This window comes from Pseudopipra pipra, chromosome 1 (assembly GCF_036250125.1).
Source record: "Pseudopipra pipra isolate bDixPip1 chromosome 1, bDixPip1.hap1, whole genome shotgun sequence".
Lineage (NCBI taxonomy): Eukaryota > Metazoa > Chordata > Aves > Passeriformes > Pipridae > Pseudopipra > Pseudopipra pipra.
Window position 1 is genome coordinate 58,129,957 of NC_087549.1, and position 26,480 is coordinate 58,156,436.

Below are 26,480 nucleotides of genomic sequence, written 5' to 3' on the forward strand. Positions count from 1 at the left end.
TGAGATTTAGATCTTGTGTTTTAGGACTACAAGAGCCCATTTATAAATTAGCTGAAGACAAAAGAGAGCCTCCTAACATAAATGGTAACTGAATTGGTAAATCCAACCCGTCAAAATGCACTCTTCAACATGCATCTTATACCTGCACGTTACCTGATCACTACGCAGACTTTTAACATTCTTCTAGTATGGTTTCTTATGTAATGAAAGGTAAATTTATGTTCTGCAACAGGGACTGGTTTTAAATTAATACTAATATATACAGGGATATTCGCCAGTGAGGACCCAATATTTTTCTATCTAATAATCCAACTAGAAGACTGACATACAGTTGCTAAGTGTTGTAGCATAACATCTTCACAATTAAATAGCTGCAAATCCAAACCAGTCAGAAATATGACAATCTTGCCATAATATAAGTTAAATAAATACTATTGCTAAGGAGTTGTCAGTCATTTAGTAAGAAATTCTTTTTCTGACCAATGACACCTTAATCCTAGATGTAGTGTACGTAATTTACGTACAGCATAAATTAGGTGAATATAAAAAACTTTTAAATATGTTGGCAAGTATGTCTGACCACACTCTAAGGTTAAATGATTGGACATCTATCACTAGCTCTTCCTGAGCCCATTGTTCTCACTGGAATATATCAGTTGTAAAGTCCAATTTGAGGAAGGTGCATACTGATTCTTAATTATAGAAGCAGAAGTTTTGCTATTTTATGCAGGGGTTTTGTTTGTTTGTTTTTCCCAGAAAAAAGTGCAAAAATTTAATTGACAACTTATGCATTTTCACATACTTAAAGTGTAAAAGTGTATTTGTGTAGAGGTAAGTATTCAGGGACACCATAAAACTCATTCTTTCAAAATTTGTTGGTAGGAGTCTCAAGGAGAAAGAAGACATCTTTAGTAAAGATAAATACTCACTGCACTGACTTGTCAAAAAATATATTTATATAATCAAAGTTATATAAAAAAGTAACATCTGAAGGCGTGGTTTTCTCCCCATTGGTCCTGTTTGGCCTCACTGGTGAAAGATCAGTGTTATCAGCTAGAGATTAGAGTAGGGTGAAAGGCAGTTTAAGCTCTGAATAGCCTCTGAGCACAGAAGTATTAACAGAGGGAAAGGAGATGATTACAGCTATTAGAACTGAGCATGAACATTTTTGGGAAGAGTGACTCATCCTTTGCTTCCCTACACCATAAAATTGAGATCCCAGTACAGTTAAGTACAGTTTTTTACTGTCTAATCAACAATTAATTGTTTTCCCTACACAGTTGAAAAGCCCCAAGATAGATTCTTCTTTTACTCCTCACTGTTGTCAAAATTCACATCCGATTTATTTATTGTTTTAATTATGCATTAAAATGATAATCACATTTTCCATCCTCAGCATGGCTACATCTAGTTGAGTAAAAAGTCTATTGCTCCATAAATTAGTCAGAAAAAAGTCAAATACTAGCACTTTTTTTCAACATCACTGATTTCTTCCACAGCTTATTTATCAGACCAAGTTTGGTTCAAAGAAAAGAAATTATACATAGTAGAAACAAAACCCCATTGCTTCAATAATTACAAAAAAGAGTCTGTGATCAAGAATTAACCCAATGGTCTTAATGTAAAATAATTGTATGTTAAGAGAATGTCCAATGTTGCATTAAGATAAGAAATAGAGTCTTTGAAATATCCTGTCTAAACATCAAACTGCAAAGCTTTCCATTACCCTGCCATCTTGAGGCAATCTACATTTACAACTAATTAAAGTTCTGCACTGATCAATTTCATTTATAAAACACATTTTTTTGATTTCCAGACAAATTAATCATTTTGGTGATAACAACTGTGTTTTTTTGTAAATCACAATAAAGAAAAACAGTTTCTGCTAGTCACAGTTCTTATAAGTATGCAAATATGTCATTACAAATAAGCTTTAGATCAGCAAAGACATTCCAGTGTGAACAGTAATCTCTAGAAAATATACTATTTACTGTTTTTTAAAGGACACATTTCCTATCTTATAATTTACGTGAATCAACACAACCATTCAAATCTAATTTGACTGAGAACAACAACATTTTCCACACATATCTTTCAGTAAACATTTCACACTGGACCTTGTTAAATAATACATGCATTTTATAATCCATTGAGAGACTGCTAACTTACAGTAAGTTTACATAGAAACACATTAAATATTGTGCATATGAAATTAGCAATCAGGTGTCCTATGATGGAGATGCAATTGCATAATTTATAACCTGTCTGAATTCATTGTTACAATTTGTTCTTATTTTACTACATAATAATTTGCCCCATCTCAAATGTCAATAACACAACATTAGACATACAAAGCATAGTGTCCAGACAGATGTGTGCAAGAGTATATGTAACATTATTCTTCCTTTAAAAAATATAGCAACCAAAATTATTTGAAGGAAAATTAGAATGTTTATTGACATAATATATGCTGATAACTACTTTGAAGACTCATTTACAAAATTAAAAATAATTGTTCGTTACACATGGTTTCAAGATCGTGCAAGTCATTATCTTGAAACAGAAAAAAATAGTGTTACAAAACCATAAACAGCTGAAGAAATAAATAAAATATCCTAATTATTAATGCTGTGCAGATAGTAATGCATATATGCAACCAAATGAATCTCTGTCTACATGGTTTTGATAGTTTTCCTTGAAATATGATTGTTTTATTGAATGCAGGCATTGTCTAAATCTGTACAGAAGTCTGTGATCACTTCTGATCTAAACTGTAGCCATGACAATCTGTTGATATATATGACAGTTGACATTCAAAAGTCAGGGGAGTCTGAACAGGACAAGCAGCCTGTATAGTTCTCTGATAAGAGAAATCTACTGCTTAGTATCCACTGTTTGGTCTCAACATTTTCTGTTTTTACTTTAGCTCAACTATTTATTTCATGTTGCTGGAATTGCTCTTTTGTTGCAAATTCCAGATTCTGAACAACTCTTGCATATGTTTGTGAGATTCCTCCGCCTTATTAGCCTGTTTTTCTTGTTGATCTTTCTGCTATTTTGTTTTTCTGAATAATTTCCAAAATTTCAGCATACTGAGGATATAGCCTAACACTCAACACTGTTCTAATTTCTTTTCTATTCCAGAAGGAAAGGATGGTTTATAGCACCCAACTCATTATTGAAAAAATAGACAGGAATGAGCCATTATTAACATTATCATACACCAACGAAAACTAAAACGCTTACCGAAACCTAAGTTTGAAATATTTTAACATATTGAAGCATTTGACCCTACCACCACCAAACCCAGTCAATTACTTTTCCAGTATGTGTTCCCTCTCTGTTTCTCTGAAGGCACGGGTTATCTCCTGTTCCACAAATTTTGTTGTCAAGTTCTCAATTCCATTTCAGTGGCCTCTTTTGTTCCCACCCTATGTCAGACATTAAAATGTGGGAGAGAAAAGACAGTAGAGGCGTAAAGCACCAAAGAAAGAGCAGGGCCTCTTGCTGCAGCAGTATCTCTTTCCCTGACTCCAGTCGAAATTCAGCTCCCTCTTTGCTCAAGACAAGTGGCATTCCTCAGGGGTGAGTTCTGAGATGGGCACAGTTTAAAATCATTGTTGATGACATGGATTGTAGGATTGATTACACCCTCAGCAAGTTTGTCAATAACAGGAAGTTGTTTAGTGCAGTTGACACACTGGAGGGAAGGGATGCCATCCAGAGGGACCTTGACAGGCTTGAGAGATGCACCTGTGCGAACTTCATGATGTAACATAGCCAAGTAAAAGGTCCTACACGTGGGTAGGGGCATCCCTGTTTGACAAGAAGTTCAGCATGAGCCAGCAATATGTGCTTGCAGCCCAAAAATCCAACTGCAACTTGGGCTACATCAAAAGAAGCGTGGCCAGCAGATCGAGGGAGGTGATTCTATCCCTCTACTCCACTCTCCACCTGAGTGCTGCATCCATCTCTGGATGGACATGAACGTGTTGGAGTGGGTCCAGAGGAGGGCCTCCAAGTTAATCAAAGCACTGAAGCACATATCCTGTGAAGACAGACTGTGAGAGTTGGGGGATTGTTTAGCCTGGAGAAGAGACCTGACAGCAGTCTTCCAGTACCTGAAGGGGGCCTACAAGAGAGCTGGACAGGAACATTATACAAGGACATGTAGTGACAGGATGGGGGCAGGTGGCTTTAACTGAGAGTCAGCTGAGATTAGATATTAGGAAGAAATTCTTCACTGTAAGGGTGGTGAGGCACTGAAACTGGTTGTCCAGAGAAATGGTGGATGGCCCATCCCTGAAAGTGTTCAAGACGAGGCTGGATGGAGCTCTAAGCAATTGATGTAGTGAAAGGTGTCCCTGCCCACGGTAGGAGGATTGGAACTAGATGATCTTTAAGCTGCCTTCCAATCCAAACCATCCTGATTCTATGAACATTACTTTCTGAAAACTCAGCCTCACTCTAATCTTCTTTATGCTTTCTGGCTGGATGATCCATTCACCTTCCTTCCCTTTTCTTGTCAACACTAACCAGAGCTTGTCTAACTCCCTATTCCCTCTCCTCACACTGATTAAATAAAATCCATTAACACAGCCATTACATTCTTTATCTTCTCACTGACACAACTATGACTTCTCTTTCAGCCCACTCTCTCTTTCATGACAGACAATTTTAGTGTGCAAGTTCAAGATACATATCATTATTGTGGTTAAATTAAATCAGAAATGAAGCTGTTAATAATGAGATGAATCTTTCTCCATTGCACGTATCTTTCAGCTAAGCATATTTTCTTGAAATCAGCACAGTAGGAAAGACTAGGGCAAACTATAGTAAGACATCTATAGTATGCAATCGATCTCAGTAATTGTCTTACACAACTGTGAATTATGCTCCAAATTATTTTCTTGAGCAGAAAAGCATCATAACTTATTTTTCACTGATGTATGAAATTTCTGAGGAAGTGTGATATGTCTGGAAGACATGCACCCTAAAATAAATAAATGGTTTTCCTTTTTTTTTTTTTTCATTATGTTCTTTCCTTTTTTTCTTTTTTTTTTTCTAGATCATGACAACCAGCATCCTTGGCAGGGAACTGCTTAGTGCCAACCTTTCTGCAGGCTAGAGGAATCTCACCTAACAGTAGACATACATGGTATAAATCATAGATTCATAGATTAGTTTGGGCTGAAAGGGACTTTTAAAGGTCATCTACTCCTAACCCCCTGCAATAAGCAGGGACATCTTTGTCTGAGCAACATTGGGTTGCTCAGAGCCCTATCTGCCCTGATCGTGAATGTTTCTAGGGATAGGGCATCTCCCACCTCTCTGGACAACCTGGTCCAGGACCACCCTCATATGAAAGTATTTCTTCATTAAGGCTAGACTAAGTCCATACTCTTTTTAACTTAAAGCCATTGCCCTCTGTCCTATCACAAATATGTCATTGCTAAAAAATTTGTCTTCATCTTTCTTATAAGCCTCCTTTAGGTCACTATGAGGTCTCCCTGGAGCCTTCTCCAGACTAACAACCCCAACTCTCTCTTCTTGTCCTCATAGGAGAGAGGTCTGATCATTAAGCTGCTTGCCTAGATTTCTGTATAGCCAGTGCAGCAAATTAGGTATTTTCAGAACACAGTTTGTTAGATTTAGTCACCCATCTCAGGAAAAGACACTGACAGTAGACTATCAGCTGACATAATATCTAACCTTGGTCCAGTCCTGCTCTATATTTTTATAGGTAGCCAGTGAGACACATTTTGTATACAGGAAAAAAAGTAAGTCATAAGAAAAAAAAAAACTCTCATGAAAAAAGAAACTCAAATCCAGATGTACTTGCTGTGCAAAACTACAATTTTAGCTATTAGGGAAAACACACTTCAACCTTTTTCTTCTTTCCCCATGCATCCCCACTCCCTCCTCCCTCCCCCCCCAAAAAAAAAACCCTCTGTGTATTCAGAGATCTTCAATTGTTTCAATATAATGCAAATACTGAACATCTAGAGAACTCTGGTTAGAGAAGATGCACTGCCCTAGCCATAGATATGACTTTCTTGAGAGAACTCTGATCATGTTAAAAAAGAAATTCCAGTTTTGTTGAAATGGAGAGAAATCATGAGAAGAAGCTCATTAGGGATGAAAATTTCTGTATTCTAGTCCCTGATGAAAATACTATTTGCACAATAGATGCATTTTTAATGAGAAGGAACTTTTCAATAAAAGATAACAGGTTGTGCCTATGGCCCTCAAATGACTATTGTTGGCATCTTAAAGGGATCAAACCATTTTAATTGAAAATCTTCATTTTCGTATTTCTTTTCTGAATTAGATACATAAACTGTATCTTCTATAGCACTTCACACATTAAGACTAGAAGTGAAACAAATTGATCTCACTGACAGAAAGCAAAATATGCTCAGAGGAAGGAATGGCCTAGTAATGTATTCTGTGCTGTAAAAAAAATATATATATATATATTTAGGAAGAAACAAATTATTTTTCTCCTTTTTTTTGGTTGTCACTTTTCAAAAGAATGCAGTCTTTGCTCCTGAAAGCAGAAGAAAACACTAGAGCCTAAAACAATATTTCCTCAGTTCTCTGATCACAGCCTCTCTAGTCAAGCACATCCAAACCAAAATCCCACTTGTACTCTAGACTGAAAGAGTGAAGTAGCAGAACTCAACGATCCATCACAACTGTACTCCTGAAGTACTCCTACTTAGTCCTCAGCAACGCTCATCTAAGAAAAAAGTATGGGCTACTTCACAGGAGCAAAAATACCCATTCTGACACAACAGACTATGTAAGCTGGTCATCCAGTCCCAACTGGATTCAAAATTATTATTACCCAGTTAAAGAGAGTTAGAGGGAAAGAGTTCGAGTTTCGTAGACATTGTGAAGTTTTCAGCTTAGAACTTAATCTTACTACTGTTTTGTCCCATTAGCTCTTAAAGTCATTGCTTCTGCCTATGGGTGCTCAGGATGACATGAGAATACCAGCAGCCTGCTCAATGCCTTTTTTAAGTGTAAACATGATGACAAGAATACCTTAATCTGTTTGAAATCTGAATTCTTCACACTGCAGTCTATTATCTAGAGGTTAACATCTGCTTATGTTGAGAAAACACCATATTTGGAAACCCGTTCTAGGCTGATGGAATCCCTTCTTTTGTACCCTTAATATGGAGTAAGGGGAACTCAGATTCCAGACTTGATTATAATTTGTTGTTGAACAGCTCCTCATTGAAGGTCCAATATATGTATCAGAATAAATAATGTCTTTTATATCTTATTGATCAACTGGCATTCTAGCTTTCTAATGAAAATTGGCTTTATTTTCAATCTGTAGTAGCTCAAAATATCTTATATCTTAAAATCACAAAATGTAAATTGATCCAAAAGTAATTTTAACTCGTTTTGAAAGGATTTACAAATTCTATGCACACTGAAATGGGTATAAGTACATTTATTTCACAAATCTATAACAATTCATGTTTGTAAAAAATTTAAAGCTAAGTCAGTAGTGTTAAAAAAAAAAAAAGCTTTGATAGAAACTCTGGAGCAAGAAAAATACCCCCATATAATCAGCATTTATAGACTAAACTATGAGATGCACTTGTAAGGAGATATCAGAACCAAGAAGTATTTACTACTAATTATAAAAATATATGCAATGTGTTAAAAGGTAAAGGTCTTTTCTCATAGTTTCTTCAAATGTGCAAAAGAATTTCTAATGTAGTTGCTGAAGTAAGTAGCCGGAAACACTAACTGAAAGAAATACATGCACATAGACACAAACTAAGGTAATTGAATCTTAGAAGACCAGCAGTAGAAAAAGCAGCTCATTAAGATCATTTCAACAGCTTAAGTTCATTGTAGAGGTTAGGAATAAGTTATAAGGTTTGGCTCAGATTAAAAAGGGGAAGAAAATTGTGTAAAGACTAGAAAAGAAAATATGGAAAAGAGATGGAGAAGAAGGAAAAGTAAGATCAAGAAAAACTATATATTTAAAATGAGGGTGAAAAATAATTCACAGACAAAAAATAATCATCTCTATATTTAGTTCCTCTATAAAGGCTGAGTCTTCTTTTCTGATTTCTCTGCAGATCCACCAACTTAATTAGCAACCACTAAGCACAGAGAAATATACTATCATAAGCAATTGCAAATAAAATTTGGTCTTCTCCTCTGTACTGGCTTTAGCTGGGATGGAGTTAATTTCCTTCATAGCACCCCATATGGCGCTATGTTTTGAATTTGTGACTAAAACTGTGTTGATAACACAAGTGTTTTGACTACTCTTTTTCCCATTATGTCCAGTAAACGAGTACGTTGAGGATGTGTAAGCTGAGAAGGGGCACACCCAGGACAAATGAACCAAACCAACCAAAGGGATATTCCATCCTATATAATATAATGCTCAATAATAAACCTGAGAGATACTAGTTTGGCCAGGTAGCCACTGCTTGGAGACCATCTGGGCAATGACCTGCTAATGGCAGGTAATGAGGTATTGCCTCTGCATCACTTATTAGATTTTACTTTCTTTCTTTTTCATCTTTTTTTGCTTATTAAACTATCTTTAACTCTCAAATTTGCATGTTACATTCTGTTCCCCAGCCCACTAGTGGGTGAACGACTGACTGTGTGGTGCTTAGCTGCCAGTAGGGGTTAACACAGAACGTCCTCTATGTCCCTGCTTGTTTGAGATTGCTTTGCCACTCAAAAATCACCAGTATCATCATGAGCCCAGCATAACTTGACTGAAGTCAGTGTAACCAGTCTGCTTCAGAAAAACACTTGCAATGTACCTTATGCAGTTTAGTTGACAAAGTCAGGTCCATTGAGCATATCTATAATGGGCTAAATACACCACTCTTTAGTAGGGTGTCATGAAATGCCCATTTCACTGATTTAGCACAAGAAGCTACAAAACAAAACAATCAAACAAATAAAAAAGTAATAAAGTTACTTCTGAAATTCCCCTCTTAGTTTAATGCTATTTGATGTCCTTACTACAACTTACATTTCTGTTAAAATATCTGATGCACAGGCATATGCATGGAGTGCAAGGTGATTTAAAGAAGAGGACTTGAAAGAAAGAGCTTACAAGGCAACTTGAAACATATCTTCTTAAATGTTAGATAGAATTATGGCTCTGTGCAAACCATACTTTGATACCTTAAAGGTCTGTAAAATTAATTACCTGATTTATTAGAATCAGTCCTCCCAATTAATTATATGACCTAGCTTGAAGAGGACTCACAACAGGCAGAACAGGAACTACAAAGTTAAGTATAATGTTAAATACAAAGAATAATAAGGCAAATGTATGAACATCTGAGAAAAAACACAGCTGTGCCAGACTCTAATTACAAACACACGCAGATGCTCTAATTTGAAAACAGAGAATTTATATATCCTTCCTTATTGTTTGAAAAACACCCTGCTTCCAAGTGAAGGCAGATGTACTGCTTGTGTGAAGAAGCACACTTCAGTCAGATAACACTGTCTACAGGTTGCACTAAATTCGCAATAAAAATGGCTCTAGCACTACATTGTCACACACAGTCTAACAGAGACTGAGGGATGTGTCCCATCACCTTCCTAGATAATGCTGTCTTATGAGCTCTCTCAATGACATAAATACAACCAAATATAACCTTTTTTCTACTATTGAAACTAATTATCTTCTGATGGATAATGGTCCATTAATTTTCGCATATAGAAAATCTACTGAGACACACCGAGCTTCTGTTATTCCTTTCACTTTACCAAGATTGTCTGTTTTTGCTGCCATTTATGCAGCATGGAGTTTATCAACACTGAATCTATGCTCTATTCTTATAGCACATAAACAGAGTGATCATGCAAAAGACTTTCATTTTTCTTTTATTCTCCTTAATAATAGTTGTGTATCAATTCCTTTGAAACTTTGCTGACTCTAGAGATGTGCCCTGGCCCAAGAAAAATTATTCTCTATTTGCTTTTTTTTGAAAGTAGCAGGAAAATTGTCCAATTTTGAGCAACCAGTGTTCATCATTAGTCAGAAAAAAGAAAGAAAAACAAGGTATTCAAATCTGTTTGTTATAGACTTCAGCCATCCTTTTGCATTTATACATCTTTATCGGGACAGTGTCTCCTTTGGCAAGTGCTTGCCTTACTAACTTACTGCATGATTAATTCTATTGTGCAGTATCACATGAAATCACATTGATACAACAAGGTAATACATGATATCAAGTCAGAACAGATCTTTCAGTATTTTTCAATGTTTTTCATGCAAATAAAGCTGAAGCGTTAATTTATTAATCCTTCCTCACACATATACCTTGCACATCTTTCCTCACCCCAAAAATCTTCCTAAATTTTATAGCCAAAATTGATGTTATATTATTATAAATTATTATATTATTAATTTTAGCAATTATCTTCATTTTTCTGAAGCTAAAGGAAACTCAACTATTCATAGTTGTTGACAATAGGTTCTCCACAAATTACTCTGTGAAACTCTCTATATAGAGAGAAATAAATGTCTGTAGCTTTAGAGATACCATGAGAGAAGCTGACAGAATAAACAATAGTTGTTAAAAAAAGAAATTGTTCTCCTCACAGTGACTACAAGTAGCAGATACAAAGCAGATTGGCTTGAAGAGAGCAGTGTGTAGCAAAATGGCTATTATTCATACTTGAGACATAGACTTGTGCTTTCACAAAAAAATTCTGCAAATTAACATACTTACCATGCTGATCAAACTCTTCATTTCTCTCCAAATGATTGTGAAAGACCTGACTTCAACGGACCCTTGCAATATGTACTGCAGATTCCTGTGACTTTTGTTGTTCACATAGTTTTCCTTCCCACCAATTTAATGTGATGGACTTGCTCATGGTGGCAAACTGATGGAGATTAGGTTCAACGTTTTGGTTTGCTGGTTTTTTTTCCCACATGATGCTGCTTCTAATTAATTATATTATCTTGAATAAATGGCTTTATGGTTTGGTTTTTTTTTAACATGCCATCTCTGAAACAGGGACAATATCCCCTTGAATAGTGTGGTTTTTGTTAGAGATGAAAATGTTAACATATAAAAATTAGAAGTAAAATTTAAGGAGAGAATATGAAAAATACACTCACTGAGTTTCCAAGAATGGTATAAAATGTTTAAGTTACCCTTGATGCTATTTTCTGTCGGTATGCAAACCATAACAGTGAAAATATTTTTAAAAATATGTCATATTTTCAATTTAGGCAGACTGAATAATGTCTAAACAGCGCATTTGCTTTATATGGCCCTTAGCACAGGAGATCTTTTATGTTGCTGTTCCTGTTAAAGTATTTGCTCTGGGGGCATTGCCATTCAGCTACCATTCTTCTTTTCCCTTAATCTGAATCAAACATCCTCTAAGGCCTTTCTAAAGGACCGTACACTGCTTTAGCAAATTAATGTTATAACTTCTACTGAAATACTCTTCTTTGGTGTCATGGGGCATGATGAGACAACTAAAAGGCTTACAATTTTAAAACTAATTGACTGCTTAAAAAAGTGAAATAGCAATGCTAAAAGAAATATTCAGTTGAAACAGATAGGGAATTACAGGGAGAATATCTGGGCTTTTTAATTTCAGTACTGTACACATCTCATCCAGAGATGTTTATTTAGACCTAATTAATTTTTCTCTGAAAAGTTACATCTTACTTAGGTAAATATGAAATGTACCAACAATAGGGTGGCAAAACTACAGATCCTTCTCCATTCAACCAGCTACAGTAAGGAGCACACCACGTATCAGAGAGGCTACCCAATATCAATTTAAGAAACGAACAAAAAATTTAACCCTTGTCTGCAGCGAGGGTTTTCTGTCCCCTAATTAACCATGTACCACATTCCTTAATGCTGTCAGCCTAAGAAACTGCATTAGAGGTGCGTTGGCTTGTAGAAAGCAAGGATGAGAAGGGTTCAATAATGCAACATACTAAGTTGTGTACATAAGACAGTATTTTGCCTTACACTGGCATTTTTTTCTTTCATTAAAACAACTGGCAGCATAGTGAGATTACTGAGCTGCAACTGTACTTTTTTTTTTGCCAGAATACAGAGAGTATTTTGAGAATGAACAATACATAATAGGGGGAAAGAGCAAGCCAGAGAGAATTTTTTGTGAACCAGAAGTAGAGGTACTAATAAGGTAAATATTTTCATCACAACAAGAACAACAACAACAAAAGATGTATTGAAAGACTATCAGTGAGATCAATAAGATCAAAGCATTCAGTTCTCCAGGGTTTAACTCTATAGGATTAAACCAAATCCAAATGGTTTCAGAGCACCCATTTGAACACACTCTTTTTTCTCACACTCTCATAGCACCAAAACAAATTGTAATTAGTATTTAAAAAAATAACCTGAAACATAGGCCATACCACAGACTATTAAAATATGATTATTTTAATGATTATATATGAGTTACTCATATTTTCTATGAGGAAGAAGACCACCAAACGCCAGTGTTCACAGATAGCTTAACACAGGGCATGTTTCACACAGTTTAATTTAAAAACAAATCTACTTTATCTGAAATAATTGACTATTCATGTAGAATTTATTTTGATGGTAATGAAGACAGAACACCAAAATGGTAAACAGTCATTTTTTGATTATTACAGAAATCTTTCAATTTAATTAAAAAGATCTACTTAGCATAGGGAGAAAACTCCATAAAACTTCTCCTTTTTGATATTTAGGCAACTTGATCAGATCACTTTAGATGTGTATTTCTATTTTCATTCTTCATTTACTTTAATATGGAAGAGAAAATTCTTCCAACTATAATGAGGTTAAATAAGTGCTAGAAATAAAAAGCATTACATGATTAAACTATCAAGAGTAAATTGGGTGAAATTAACAGTAGAATATACTATGTGATTACACATTTATTTACACTTTCTGACAACTCATTTGAAGTCTGTTCATGAAATAGTGCTTGTAAACTTTTCTGTCCTTCAGATGGTATCAACAAAGCAACTGAAAATATCTTTAACTGGAACACAATTATAATTATTTTCATCTTGCTAAAAGTATTCACATAGTGTGAAAATATAAGATTTATCTTTTGGGGATTTAAGCCGTTTTCTGACTGATCAGTTATTAATTTCTCAGATATATGGGTAAGTTCCCAACTTGCTTAGGCGTAGATGAAATTCTGATACATTTTCCCTCTGTCTTGAAGAAAGATGTTGAAGTGTCAGATATGAAGCATAAACATCCCATCATTATGCAGTTGATTAACACAACTATTTTACATGACACCACACATTTTTATTCCACTAGTACTGATTTTGCCTTAACTGCACTGAGATATCCTTTGAAGAGGACGTGGTGCCACGAACATGACAGCATTTTCCATCACTCACACCTTCCAGAAGTGACATCACTTGTAAGCTTATCAGAGCAGATACTTAGTACCATAGAAAACACAATAACTGTCCCTTCTTCAGTCTAAAGTACTCAGGTTAAATTTCTTGTTAAAGTTCTCAAATCTACTACTGTCCAAACAGTAAGGATATAAAGTTCAGGGCAGATTGTTTAAGCAGAACACAGGGTGTGAGTACTGTTTTTAATGAGGGTCAAAAGAGAAACGTAAAAACTCAAAACTCCTACCATTACAAAAAAAGGAGGGAAAAACCACACTGCAAGACATTAAGTGTGAGCATCTCCAGACCAGATCTGAATTAATCTGGCCAAAGAGAGAAGAGTGCCATAGAGGTGTGGTAGCTGCGAAAGGAGAAAAACACTAAAAGGCTTGAAACACAGAAGAGAGAATAATAATATAAAAAGTAAGGAATGTAATAGAATGGGGAAATGGTGGCAAAAACGCAATGATGTAATGCATTCTATAAAATTACTCTGGATCTGCAAGTGGCTAGAAAAACATTTCTGCTCTCCCAAATTTTGAAAATATGATGAGATAGTTAAAACAAACAAACAAACAAAACAGAATTCTAATAATATTTTGAAATCTTTATATGAATTTCAAACTTTGACCAACTTTATCTCTAATATGATTTAGATTCTGAGGTCTCCAGCAGCATTAGCAAATGTCAATGATTTTTGAGGACCCATAAAAATAGGGAAATTGGTCTTAAGAGATCATTCTTCCCTCATACACAGAATATTTCTTTTATTATATGATATGGAATCTTACACTAGCAAGAGAACTTTTAGTCCTCAAGATTTCTTCCAGTTTTAGGAAGAGGTGGGCAAGAGAGGAAGTTAATGGCTCACTAGACATTCCAGTTAGTGTCTTTTACTTCTAGTTTTGAGAATATTGCATTGCAGACAGCAAATTTTAAAAAATTTAAAAATTTTAAAAAAATATCCTTCCTCTGGAGGATATTATAATACGCTCAAAGACCAAGTATATCCAATACTGTTACAAATAAATATACTTTGTTGCAGAACTGGTTGTTCTGCATCTCAGATTGTGCACCACTGGAATTTAAACTCTAATAGGTCCCTGAAGAAAGGCAGTCACAGATGCCAGATTACCTCAGCACGAGAAAGGAAGTAATATAATCTCTTGAATATATTTATTGTTAAGTTCATGCTTTGTATTATCTCATACCCAGCAAAATCAGATTTACCTCCATCTGAATTCATCTAATAAGCACTACTTTTCCTACCACATCTAATACACATTAATAATTTTTAACATTGTCTTTCAAAGTTCAGTCTGCAGTCAGATCAAGAACTACAAAATCAGAGGGAAACATCCTCCCCCCTACTTCCCCTCCACCCCCACCAAAAAAAACCCCCAACAAAACCCACCAAAATAAAACCATAAAAAGCATCATTCTAGAGTTGAATGTCAAAGTACCGGAGCAGTACTTAATAGCACTGATTCCCCTGAATGGGAAATGATTGACAAAAAGTCCATGAAATAGTATCGCTTTCTTGTAGTCAAGGGCTAAGATGCTTCTCGCAGTGAGCAATTCCAACTCAAGAGCAAAGGGAAGGAGAAGACAAACTGTCATCAAAGTAAACTACATTGGCATCTAAAAATCTAATGCAAAACATTCTCCTTCTTGCAAGTTGTTGGAGAGTGACCGACTGAGAAAAAAAATCCTTTTGGCAAAAAAGAAATCATGAAGAAGTCTATACTCTTTTCTTTCATTTCATTTTACACAGTACTGCATTACAGACTTCTTTAAACTCTTCAGTTTTCTATAGTTTAATAGAGACCAAAATTTCAGTGACCCATTTGTCAGATCTTACGTGAACCACTGATAAAAAATTCTCCATGCAGAGAAGATCCATGGCACAGGAACATACAACAATGTCATGACAGTAAACATAGTCTTACAGTATAGGAAGAAAGGAGAGTAGAATACAGCTTGATAGCAGCCTTTCTAGTAGAACTTGTGCAATGCATAACAGTCGGTTAAAGTCAGTATGGCAGTCTCAAGGGTTTGAGCAACAAGAAAACATAAATTTGGCTTCTGAAAGCTTCAAACTGATGAAATTGATGTAATATCCTTTCTTCTAGTACCAGCTAGTAACAAAACAGGACTTTTAATTAGTCAGAATTAGCTTGTTATTATGTAACTCAGAACATAATTACATAATATTTCATAAGGGCTGTTTTATTGGTGTTTATCTTGCAACTGTGCAATGAACATTTCTAATGCCGTAGAGATATGGCATGTAATAAACAAAACAAAACAAAACAAACAACCATGAAGACCAAGGGATAGTCATAAAGACTTTAATGATCATTCTCTAATCTTACATCACAATTATGCGTTTCAAAATGTTATGACACATCTTACCTGTGCTACCACAGAAAGTCACAAGGTAGACAAGGACTTGAAAAGAGAAGACTGTTAACCCTTAATTCCAAGCAATTTTGTGTTTTCTACAGGATCATGATGGATCTCTCCTAAAGCAACACAAAAAACCATAAGTATCTTCCTTTATCCAAAGACATTAATTAAAAAAGAGGTTCAAACACTTTCCTTATCCTTTTTTTTACCCTGTGGGTTATTTATTTATTTAAAATGCTTCAGGCATAATCGTAATTAAAGAGTACTCAGGCATTCTCTGCAGGGTAGAGGCTAAAAATATGAATATTGTCTACTGCTGATGTCTAGTCTTGAAGGGCTCCAAAAGGTAGTTCTTCTATTGTGTATAAGAATTTCTCTATCTATACACAAAGCTGCAGAACTATTGATACAGAAAGTTTTGAATGGGTTTCAGCAATGTAAGATAAATATCACTGGTTAAACTCTGCTTCAGCAAATACAACCACCTTCATTTCCTGACAAAAACTAACAAAGCCCATATTTGTCTATGATGGAGAGAAACATGACAAAAATAAAGATTGAGAGATTCTGCATGTGATGAGAGAGTGGATGGAAAAAAAAGGGAAATACTCACTACGAACAGACTTTTAAAAAATGCAAGTTTTGATATTATTCAGACACTATTAATGTTCACAAAAATGTGTACTAAATGTCTCCATTAAGAAAATTTTTACTACATATCAAGCTTTGCCTTGAGATAGTTTTGAAATTAGTGTGCATGTCTTATAAAAAGCTCTAGCATATCTCTTCAGGTCTTTTAAAATCAGCTAGTACACCTCTGCATAACAAAGACATTGGTTCCTGCACCCTCAACTCATGAGACCTTGGTGGAAGAAAAGCAGGGCCAGTTCCGGAACTCTGTGGGATCTTAGGAGAATGAGAAATTCTTCAAACAAAACAGGAAGCAAAAAACATCTACAAAAGGAATCTGCCTTTCACCAAATACTAAAATTTCATAGTTCTAAAAGAACCAGATCAATATAGATCCCCTATCAAGGAGATAACATTCTTGCTGTAAATCCCCAAACCTATCTCCAACATGACTTTCTTACAGAAAGATTCTTTGTCATTGCCTTTTGTCAAAAAAAACCCCAAAAACCAAAAAACTTTTTCTCTAGGAACTGCTGTATATTATATTTGCCAAACTTTGGCTAGCTCTCAGAACACCTTTAAGTGAATGCTTGCCTTCTCTCCTGAGGAAATTGTTTAAGCAGATGCTGGTCCTCAAATCAATCTTACAAACAGAGAGGAAATCCTTGTAGAATAAAATAGATACATTAATGAAGAGAGACCTTGAAGTAGCACAAATTTCTTTCGTGCACTTTTTTTTCAGAGAAGTAATTACCTTTAAGAAGTTACAAAAACCCAGTAACTGCTAAAGCTGTGTCTATCTTCAATTATAATTAGGCCTCTAGCAAATAAAAGCAAACTCACAAATAAATCTGGTCTTGGTTTACCTGTCTCTGTCAGCTCCAATCTCTGATAATTTGTTACTTAGTTGTTAGCTATTAAAAAGCAGTTATTCTGAGCAAAGTGTCTTAGGAAAGGCACTTTGGGGAAAAAACAAATAAACAAATTAACAAAAAATATCACTTCCAATGCTTTATTACAGAGGTACTCTTAAGAAAGACGGATCTTACACATTAATCTAGAAACAACCACCACCATACCTTTTAAAGTCCTGTTGGTTTGGCTCTACCCATGATTCAGCAAAATATAGATAGATATCAAATAGAAGATGCGGACATTTTGATTACAAGTGAATTTTAAGTTCAAATTATTAAGGAAAAGTTGAAAAATCACTTTTTCCTTATACAAACCTTCCTGGGAAAAATATGTTGAGTCCTAAATCTATGAAAAAAGATCTTAAGATAAGTACATTATAATTTTCTGATGAAGTGAAGACAGACTTGTGACTATCTCACACACTAGATAGTATGAAATTTTAATTTTCTAACTAGACATCTGCTTTTCTCCTTATGCCACAGAAGTTTGTTTACCACAGGCCATTTTCTCAGGCGTATAATTATTTTGACTTTAAATATAGTAGTCATTTATTATGAGGCATAGAAGCTGTTTAGAGCTGTGACAGCTGTGGCATCGTATTACATTTTTCTAAATCACTTAAGTCTGCTGTTATACAACAGTACATTTCAAATATAAATTATCTTTAAAATGGGGTTTCTGCCTATAAGTTAAAAATTCTACATGAAAGTACAATGTGGGTAAGGTATAAGAATCTAATGGGCACTAACACATCTCAGAAATTTCAGTAATTAACAAAACAGAACAAAGCACAAACAACAGAGACATAAAGGAAAACATTAAAAAAATCCCCTACTCATATAGTTGTTAAGTACAATGTTTAGCATCCTTAGTCTTGCAAAATAAACCCTTTGAACCTCTGTTAAAAGCTGAGAAAAAATACATAAAACTGTGCAAATTTTACTCTGTTGAGAATCTGTATCAGCAAGTAGTTCTTCAACAACTTAAATATTACATACAATCTCTGTCTGGTTGTGTTAAAAATACATAGAACATGGTTCTGATTTTTTTTCCTTTGTTAGCTTCAAGTTTCTTCACAGAATAATAGTTTTCTTCAGAGCAGAAAATGGCTATTTAAAGTTTTCTTTTTTGTTGTAGCAGTTGCAGGGGTATCAGATATAATCGTAGTGCATTTTGGAACAAACAAAACCACTTCACTGTTTCACAGAGGAATTTTTATTCAAAAAGATACAAAGTAAATAGAGTACAAAGCATTTGCTGAGAAGTATTCATGCCTTTAGGGAGTTAATCTCTCTTTAAAAAAAGATTTCCAAATTGTATGAATATTCCAAGTTACAAATCTGTTTATCTAATTTCAATAAAGTGGTGATTAAGATTTCTACAACTATGAATTAAGCATGCAGGATAAGCAACTATAATCTTGAGTCATGACAAAAGTGTAACAAGCAGAAAAATATTTGGAAAAATGCTCAGACTTGCCTAGGTTCTGCTTGAAAAAGTGTAGATGTTGAGTAAGAATGCTTTTTAAACAAATCTGTGAGTTAAAAGTGCTCTAGATGATTTCATCAGGATGGAGAACAACCACTTCTGTGCTCACTCCTTTGCTTTTAGTGGGGTTTATGGTCAAGAAAACATGAAAAAGGCAAAAATTCCCAAATCCTCAAAATAAAAAGATCCGTATCCAATTAGATTTTAGTGTTTAATGTAAAGATGAAAAGGCAAGTAGTGCCAGCACATATCATAAATATTTACAACTATTAAATTATCAGTGATGCTAAATCAATATGTAAAAGCTTTCTGTGGGCTTTGTTATTCTTGAAAAAGAATCACTTTTGTATGTAATTTAAACCTCTTGAAAACAGATAAAACTGGAAAATTAGTATTTTGAAAAGATAACACTGGATTTAAACAATGTATTTCCCCCCTTTCTTTCTCCAAAATCTGTTTCTTAGTCCTAGCCTGTGAAGCATGTTCATCATTGAAGTTTCAAACAATACTGTATTAGGAGCACACTTGAGTTTTTATTAAGATTTCAGAACACATAACAAGCTAAAATTATGTTCTATGTGAATTTAGTTGACCCTGTGCCATCAAGTAGAAACATAAATGTTGCAGTTAAACATCAGAGGAATAAAATTATTGATATCCCATAGAGGCTAATTAAAAGTATAATTTTCTTTTTGTACCAATAGATTAAAATTTAATTGAATACAAAGTCTATTCGGGTCGCAGAATCACATCTTATATTTGTATTGAGATGTTCAGAAAGAACACCTTGAAACATATTTATTAAAGACCTTCCTGGATATCTTTCCCTTCATTGCAGAAGGTTTACTGACATCAAGCCACAGTGCTTAATGCACTTGCTTCTGCCAGCATACATCTTGATAAAACCATTTATCTCCAGAAAGTCATGAGTGTATGGAGCAATAACTTCAAAAAATGCCTGAGTGGTCAAAATCAGACTGAGCTCTTCAGAACCACAAAGTGTCCTGTGTAAAAAGCTATTTTAAGCCTAGCTTAGCGAGCCACCTGTCATTTACTTATCTTTGCTACCAATCTACAGTCAGAAACTTAAATATAAACTGGAGGTATTGTAAAAACAAAGAACTTATCGAATGAGAAGTGTTTTCTAAAATTTGTGTTTACCAGTTCATAGTCACCTAAGAAATGGCTCACTTTTTTAAGAAGGAGTAAGCTTTTCCTAAAAAAAGGCAATTACAGAGAACCCAATGGTGGGAGAAAGAGATACTTTCAATTAGAGTGGGTAAGAAAAGAAAATCACCTTGCTTTTATAATTTCCTAGTGTTAGTTTTATTTATTTTTTCAATGTCTTGACCAGAGTTTTATAAAGCAGATATAAAGTAGTGCAATGCTATTTAATTGCACACGTATAATAGAAATTTTAAACAGGAAGTAGGAAATTTAATTTTAATTACTTTTACTTATTGAACTTTCACGCCCAGAGTTATAATGATAGAAGTGTTTTCTACTTCTGTGTTTATTAGCAATTTTTTTACATCATGGTAAAGAAACTCAAAATAAGAGATTAAACACTGAGGCATAAGAGAAGTGGACAGTAACCACAAAGAAAGTAATTTATACAAGATGCAAAAATTCTTTGAAAGATGGTCAAAAACTGATGAGTGACATTGCATGGAAATCCAAGTCAACCATCACTTCCAGAAGCAATATTGAAATGTGCATGTTTGAATGCACTTTCCCTAGAACAGATATATCGTATTATGCATATTTCTTTAAATAAGAAAAAATGACAATATGGACACAGTACATTTCAATGCAAAATTTCAGAAACTTGCTGAGGGGAACAGAACAGTATGATAAAGCTGTTGGCCATGTCACATTATGTACCATAAGATAGTGCTTGAATGATACATAAACTGCATATTTAAAAACTCTTTGCAACTGAGGAAAAAGACTTAGTATAGAGATTGGTGGTTCCTATTCCTAGCCTGTCACATTTTATTTTGCTACCATAAGAGAATGTTACCATATCAATTCTTTAATTTGCATACTTTTATTAATTTAATAACCATATCGTTTCTCATCAAAGGAACTTTGTGATATTTATTTAATTCCTATTTTGTAAGTGGAAACTGAATATACACTTTGTAGAACAGAATTAGATTAAAAAAGGCAACAAATCCATATATTATACAGGAAAATCCTTCACTTATTTGTAATTGTCAAATATATATTTTCTTTATCTAGAAACTCCAAAATTAAATCCTAGCTAAAGATAGCAGGTTAATCTACATTTATTCAAATTTTTGAAATTGTACATTTAGGCAAATCTGATATGGTATCACCTGAATATGTGGCTACAACTTCCCTGGGCAATAAAAGAGTTCTAGGAATATACTGCAGTTTAAAAGGTAAAGAAAATGTGGAGACAAAGGAGGATTCTATTAATCATTAAGAAAAGAGACCCCTGACAGCTGATCTTAATGCAACGGGAAAGGTTAAGTGATTAAAAATTCTGCTGGAAATCTCATCAAAACTTCTGGTAGCAGGCTACTAAATTTAACTGTGTGGTACCAACTACCAGAGCAATCCTTTAGGACCTATCAGGAGTAGCAAAGACTTTTGTAATACTTTATTTCTAACAGTTCGTTGTCCCTGAGGCCACATCAGCTTTTCCCATCATCAATGACACAGATGAGTTTTAGACCTCCTGCTTAGAGCAGATAACAGTTGCAGTGTTCACTGTATGAATATAACATATGCACCTCATCAGCACGGATCAGGTGAGATGACTATATGCTATCCCACTCTTTTTCTATCGCCTTTTTTTGTCACAAGCAAACAGGAGATGGGAGTAAAGAGAGAAAAAAACTACAGAAACAACAAGAAACCACTACTAAAGGCAATCATTTTAGATGTTTATGAAAAACTTAGCATCTTGTTAGCACGGTGTAAAACATTTGTTCTTTTGGTACAGTAACAGGGTTTGAATGGCTCTGCAATTTGCTCTGTGGCACTTGCCTTAATAAGCAAGTGAAAAAAAACATTGTATTCGTTGTTTCTTGGAAAACCTAGTGAAAAACTGAAGTCATACCTTCTTCAACTAAAACAAAAGAGCCAGTGAGTGCAAATATAACCTCATTAAATAAGACAGCGAATCTAAGTGGCGTACAAGACTATTAAACAAACTAGATTGATCCATAATAATAAGAAATATATTTCACATCTGTTGAACAGTTCAGAGCTTTTAACAAGTAATATGCACACAACGCTATAAAATAGTTGCTGTTCTCCATCAGTATATCATTGTCAATGGCTGTGCTGTCTCAAAAGAAGAGCTTTTCCCATACACTTTATTGCTTGATAGCTTGCTGATTGCTTTTACAAAGCAATAAATTGATGGCCTGATTCAGCAGTGACATTAGGTTATGTTCATTTTCTGTGATTGATGCTTTGAATTAGAACTCTTACATTCTCATCTGTTTGGAAATATGAAATTCCAAACAGGCAAACCTGATGTCACAAACAAAATGACACACTGGATGTCAGATGAGTGAGATTTATACATCTAAATATCTAACTAGCTTTCTTCTTTATTAAAGTTTCCATAATTTATTGTTGAAGGGATTGTCTTTCAGTTAAAAGAATCCAGTCAAATAAGGAAGTTGAAAAAAAAATTAAAAGTCAAGAGTAGAATTTCCATACTACTAAATTGCTGCAGTAATAAAAATGCATGTAAAAGTGAACAACAAGAACACATAAATTATTTAGCTCTCAATTAAATAAATTTCATTATTTATATATTTTCCAGCAAGTTTTAACATTAAAAGGCGTTTCATTATTTTTCACTGGCTAAAAAATTAATCCATCAACCATAGCAGCCTTTTTATTACTTGTCATTTTGAAATGCTACTTGAAGTAGTAAGGAAAAATAAAAAAGATGAAAGAAGAAAGGGTGACCACTAACTCTTTTTTATTATTTCTTCATGATAAATAAGTTAAATAAGAAGCAGTTTGTTAAACTAATTTTAAATACTAGAATAAAAATCTCCAGAAAGTTAAAAATTCCAGCTAGCTGTCACATTTCACAACAAACAAAAACCCAACAAACAAAACCCAAACAAAGCCCCCAAAAGCAATCTCCCCAATCTACTAACACTCGTAGCTGTTGGAAAGCCGTTCTCCAATGTTAGATGTTAAATTTCAGAAAAAGCACTGTCATGTGGGAAGCAATTCCAGAATAAATGTGTTTTTGCATATGCATCATCCAAACTCACTTTGTTACATACGCAGCTCCTTCACACCATTCATAAAATGCAACCCTGACTGCAGTGCAGCCTAACAGTGAAACAGAAGAGAGATGAAATCTCTACTTTGCCAAATCTGATCATATTTTTATGTGTTCGTTAAGTCTGCTGGATAAATATATATAAATTAACAGCTTTAGCCCAGGTGTCTTCCTTGAATCTGACCGTGACTTGAGAAATGTTGTAACACCTCAGTTTTCACATCTGTAAATTGAAGAGGATATTATTTACTAACCTTCTTGGTGAAGCTATGCACATTCACTTGCTGCCTTTTATACTGGCCTTTTAAATTATACAGACAACATTTAAGTGATAAATATTTATAGCAAAAGGCAAAGCATAATGGGCATCTGCTCATAGACTGATGTTCTTATCACTGAAAAGGCTATAAAATGCAGTAGCTTTCACTTTTGGGTACAACATAATTCTTAGGCCATTCTTTTCAAAGAAAGAGCATGTAAGAAGTGCAAATGAGCTATACTTTCCTACAATACTACATTTATTTTTGTCTTCTTTTTTCTTATTCCTTCGTTTTAGTTTTTAAATCCTAATACAGATTGAAGAAAACATAATTTTGACATTGTGAAACTTCAGTTACACCTCAAAACAAGTCATGAGTTTATCAACCTATTCTGGTATAGTTCAACTTCGCTTTACTGTTATGTCCTATCTTCTAGAGGTTTCAAAACACAAATATATGTGTTTTATAATATATATATATTTTCAAGTTACTGACAGTGTGCTTTACCCCATCACAGAAAAGTAGCATCACAAAATTTCCCCTAATTGCACTATTTTTCATTGTTATTTTTTAATTTTCTTCCTTTGAAACTTTGAAAATATTTATACAAAGGCATAGAATACCCACTTTCATGGCTTTTTACTATACCTCTCCTGTGGAAAAACAAATTGTACACATTCTCATAACGTCTATTATGTGTAGGTACATTGTTTATCATGGCATGCAGGATGAAGCCACTGTGGAGGGCAGGGAGCTGCAGCCCCCATATCCGATCTCCTCCTTGTGGGATGCACTGGAGGAGGTGATCCGTGAAAATCAGCCAGCATTCTTGGGCCCCTCTGCCCTCTTGCTGCATTTCACCTCACACATGTATGTGCAAATACTCTGGAGCAATAGGTGATGTTCCAGGTGTCCTTTATATCAGCTCAAAGGGACAATTTCATATTAGGCAAGTGCCACTCTTCAGCATCAGCATTCAGAAATCCATATTGATGCCCTACCAAGAGAGGCTAGGCCTAGAGCGATTGGCACCTCACATGACCAAAAAAATGAGGAAAGAGTCTACTGGGTTAAGAGGCCCATGAATGAGAATATATTGTAGAAACATGCAGTAACCGTGATTACCTATGCAAATGATTTTTTTCATTCATTTTTAATGAATATGTTAAGCTAAACAAGCTGACTAAGATGTCTTCATTAAAAAATGCCTATGCTTAGACAAATGCAATAACAACATTAAAAATTTTTGTTGGAAATCCCTGTTAAACCTTTTGGGTGACATATATCCCCACAAAACAGTAGTAAACAGAATAATGTTGACAAAACTAGCAAAGACGAGATATTTTCTGATAAATCTTCCAAGACTTGTTGAAAGAAAACTGGATCATTCACACAACACAAAAAGATGTTAGAGAAATCAAGGGAAAAGATTATTTAATACTTGCATATATGCACACACAGTCATAAAATGCTGAAGAAGAATAGATGGTGAAAGACAATAGATTGCTGCTTGCAATCAAAACCTTACCTGTACCTTGGAATTGGCTAAATTAACAGGTTTCCTCATTTGACACTATCTGCTGACTCCTCCAACATTGTGGATCCCAAATAAAGAATATTGACCTGAAATCCCTGCAAATAAAGTAGTATTGAATGAGAAAGCTCATAAATGAAACAAAGGCAGTGTCCTATTCTCAACAGGACATAAAAGACAAAAGCAGCCTGTCTATCACTGGAATTGGAAAATAAGACCTCCAATTGGTATGCTGCAACAGGAAAAGGAGAATTTTATTATATTTATGCTCTTCTTGTCAGCATGGGCATTACTAACCAGGAAATTATAATCAACATGTAGTCTGTTAATTCTTGGGTTATAATATTTTACTAAGCCTCAAAGGACAGTAGTAAAATTATTACCTCATTATTAAAACACAATGCCAGCATATCAAGTGCAGTTTGATTTTGAATTAGAAGAATACAGGTCTATGGTGAAAAATAGTATGCATCTTTACAGATATTTATTTTTTGCATGGAAAAATGTTAATTGTAACTTTACATGAAATACTCATAAATAAAAATAAAGTTTTGATAAGTTGTTAAAGGACTTTTTGTAGTTCTATGTTTTAGTAAGTCGTTTAAACTTTATATTCCTTCTCTTTCTTAGATCTAGATTAAAAAACTATTAACTCCCTTTGCTCAGAAATCAAGCTTGTTTCAACTAAGATATTAGAATATTTCACAAGTGGGTACATCTTATGTACCACTGCACAATAGATATAATTTGAATGAAAAATTAATCACATATTTTAGCGCTCATATATTTTTTGTTATTGTTAATACTTTACCCTATAAGTCCAGCAGAAAGAGAGAGGTATAGTGCTTCCTTACAGTGACTTCTAGATAATGAGGTTCTAAAAAAACTTTTACATCTTTTACATGGTAAATTATAGAGTGAATACGGAACTGAAAATGAATAAATTTAGATTAACGATAGGCTAGACTACCTGATGCCTGCCAGCATTTCCTTATGACTAACCTAAAATACCCACAAATTCCAAACAAACACAAAGCCTATACCAAAACAACCCCACACACGCAAAGATACACAGATGGCCTAGATAAACTTTTGCAGGTCCCTCCCCCCCAAAAAAGCAATAGGAAGTAGAAAGATGTACTGTAGAACATACAATATAGTTTGTTTTATCCAATATTAACAGAACACTAATGCTGTGATCCTTATACTCTTCTTCCTAGAACCAGATTACAATCCAAAAGATTTGTGCCTTCATTTTCTGCACTATTAAATGAAGTTTTGTACTTTTCCTATGAAGTCTTCAGGTCATTGGGAAGGAAGACAGGAAAAACCACAACTGGTTTATTTCTTTTTCCACTCTGTCCCCATCCACCCTGAGGGGAAAGGAAGCTGAGTGAAATAAAATAAAAGACAACCTTTTTCTGCACATTGTATAAAATGAAAATTAATCAGTGAAAATGACTTAAGACGTGGGAAGTAACTTTTTAGCTATGAACCTCTAAAGCCCAGTCATTACTGTTTAAGACAACAATAATGATATAC

General features: G+C 34.4%; 1 long non-coding RNA gene across 1 annotated transcript; it reads right to left on the reverse strand.

Moving 5' to 3' along the window:
- Positions 1 to 23,238: 23,238 nt before the first annotated feature.
- Positions 23,239 to 25,028, reverse strand: LOC135417611 (uncharacterized). The gene is made up of 2 exons (XR_010432177.1): positions 24,933 to 25,028; positions 23,239 to 23,367 (listed from the first exon to the last, which is right to left on the reverse strand). It is a non-coding gene; the product is annotated as an uncharacterized LOC135417611 (long non-coding RNA).
- Between the last annotated feature and the right edge of the window lie 1,452 nt (positions 25,029 to 26,480).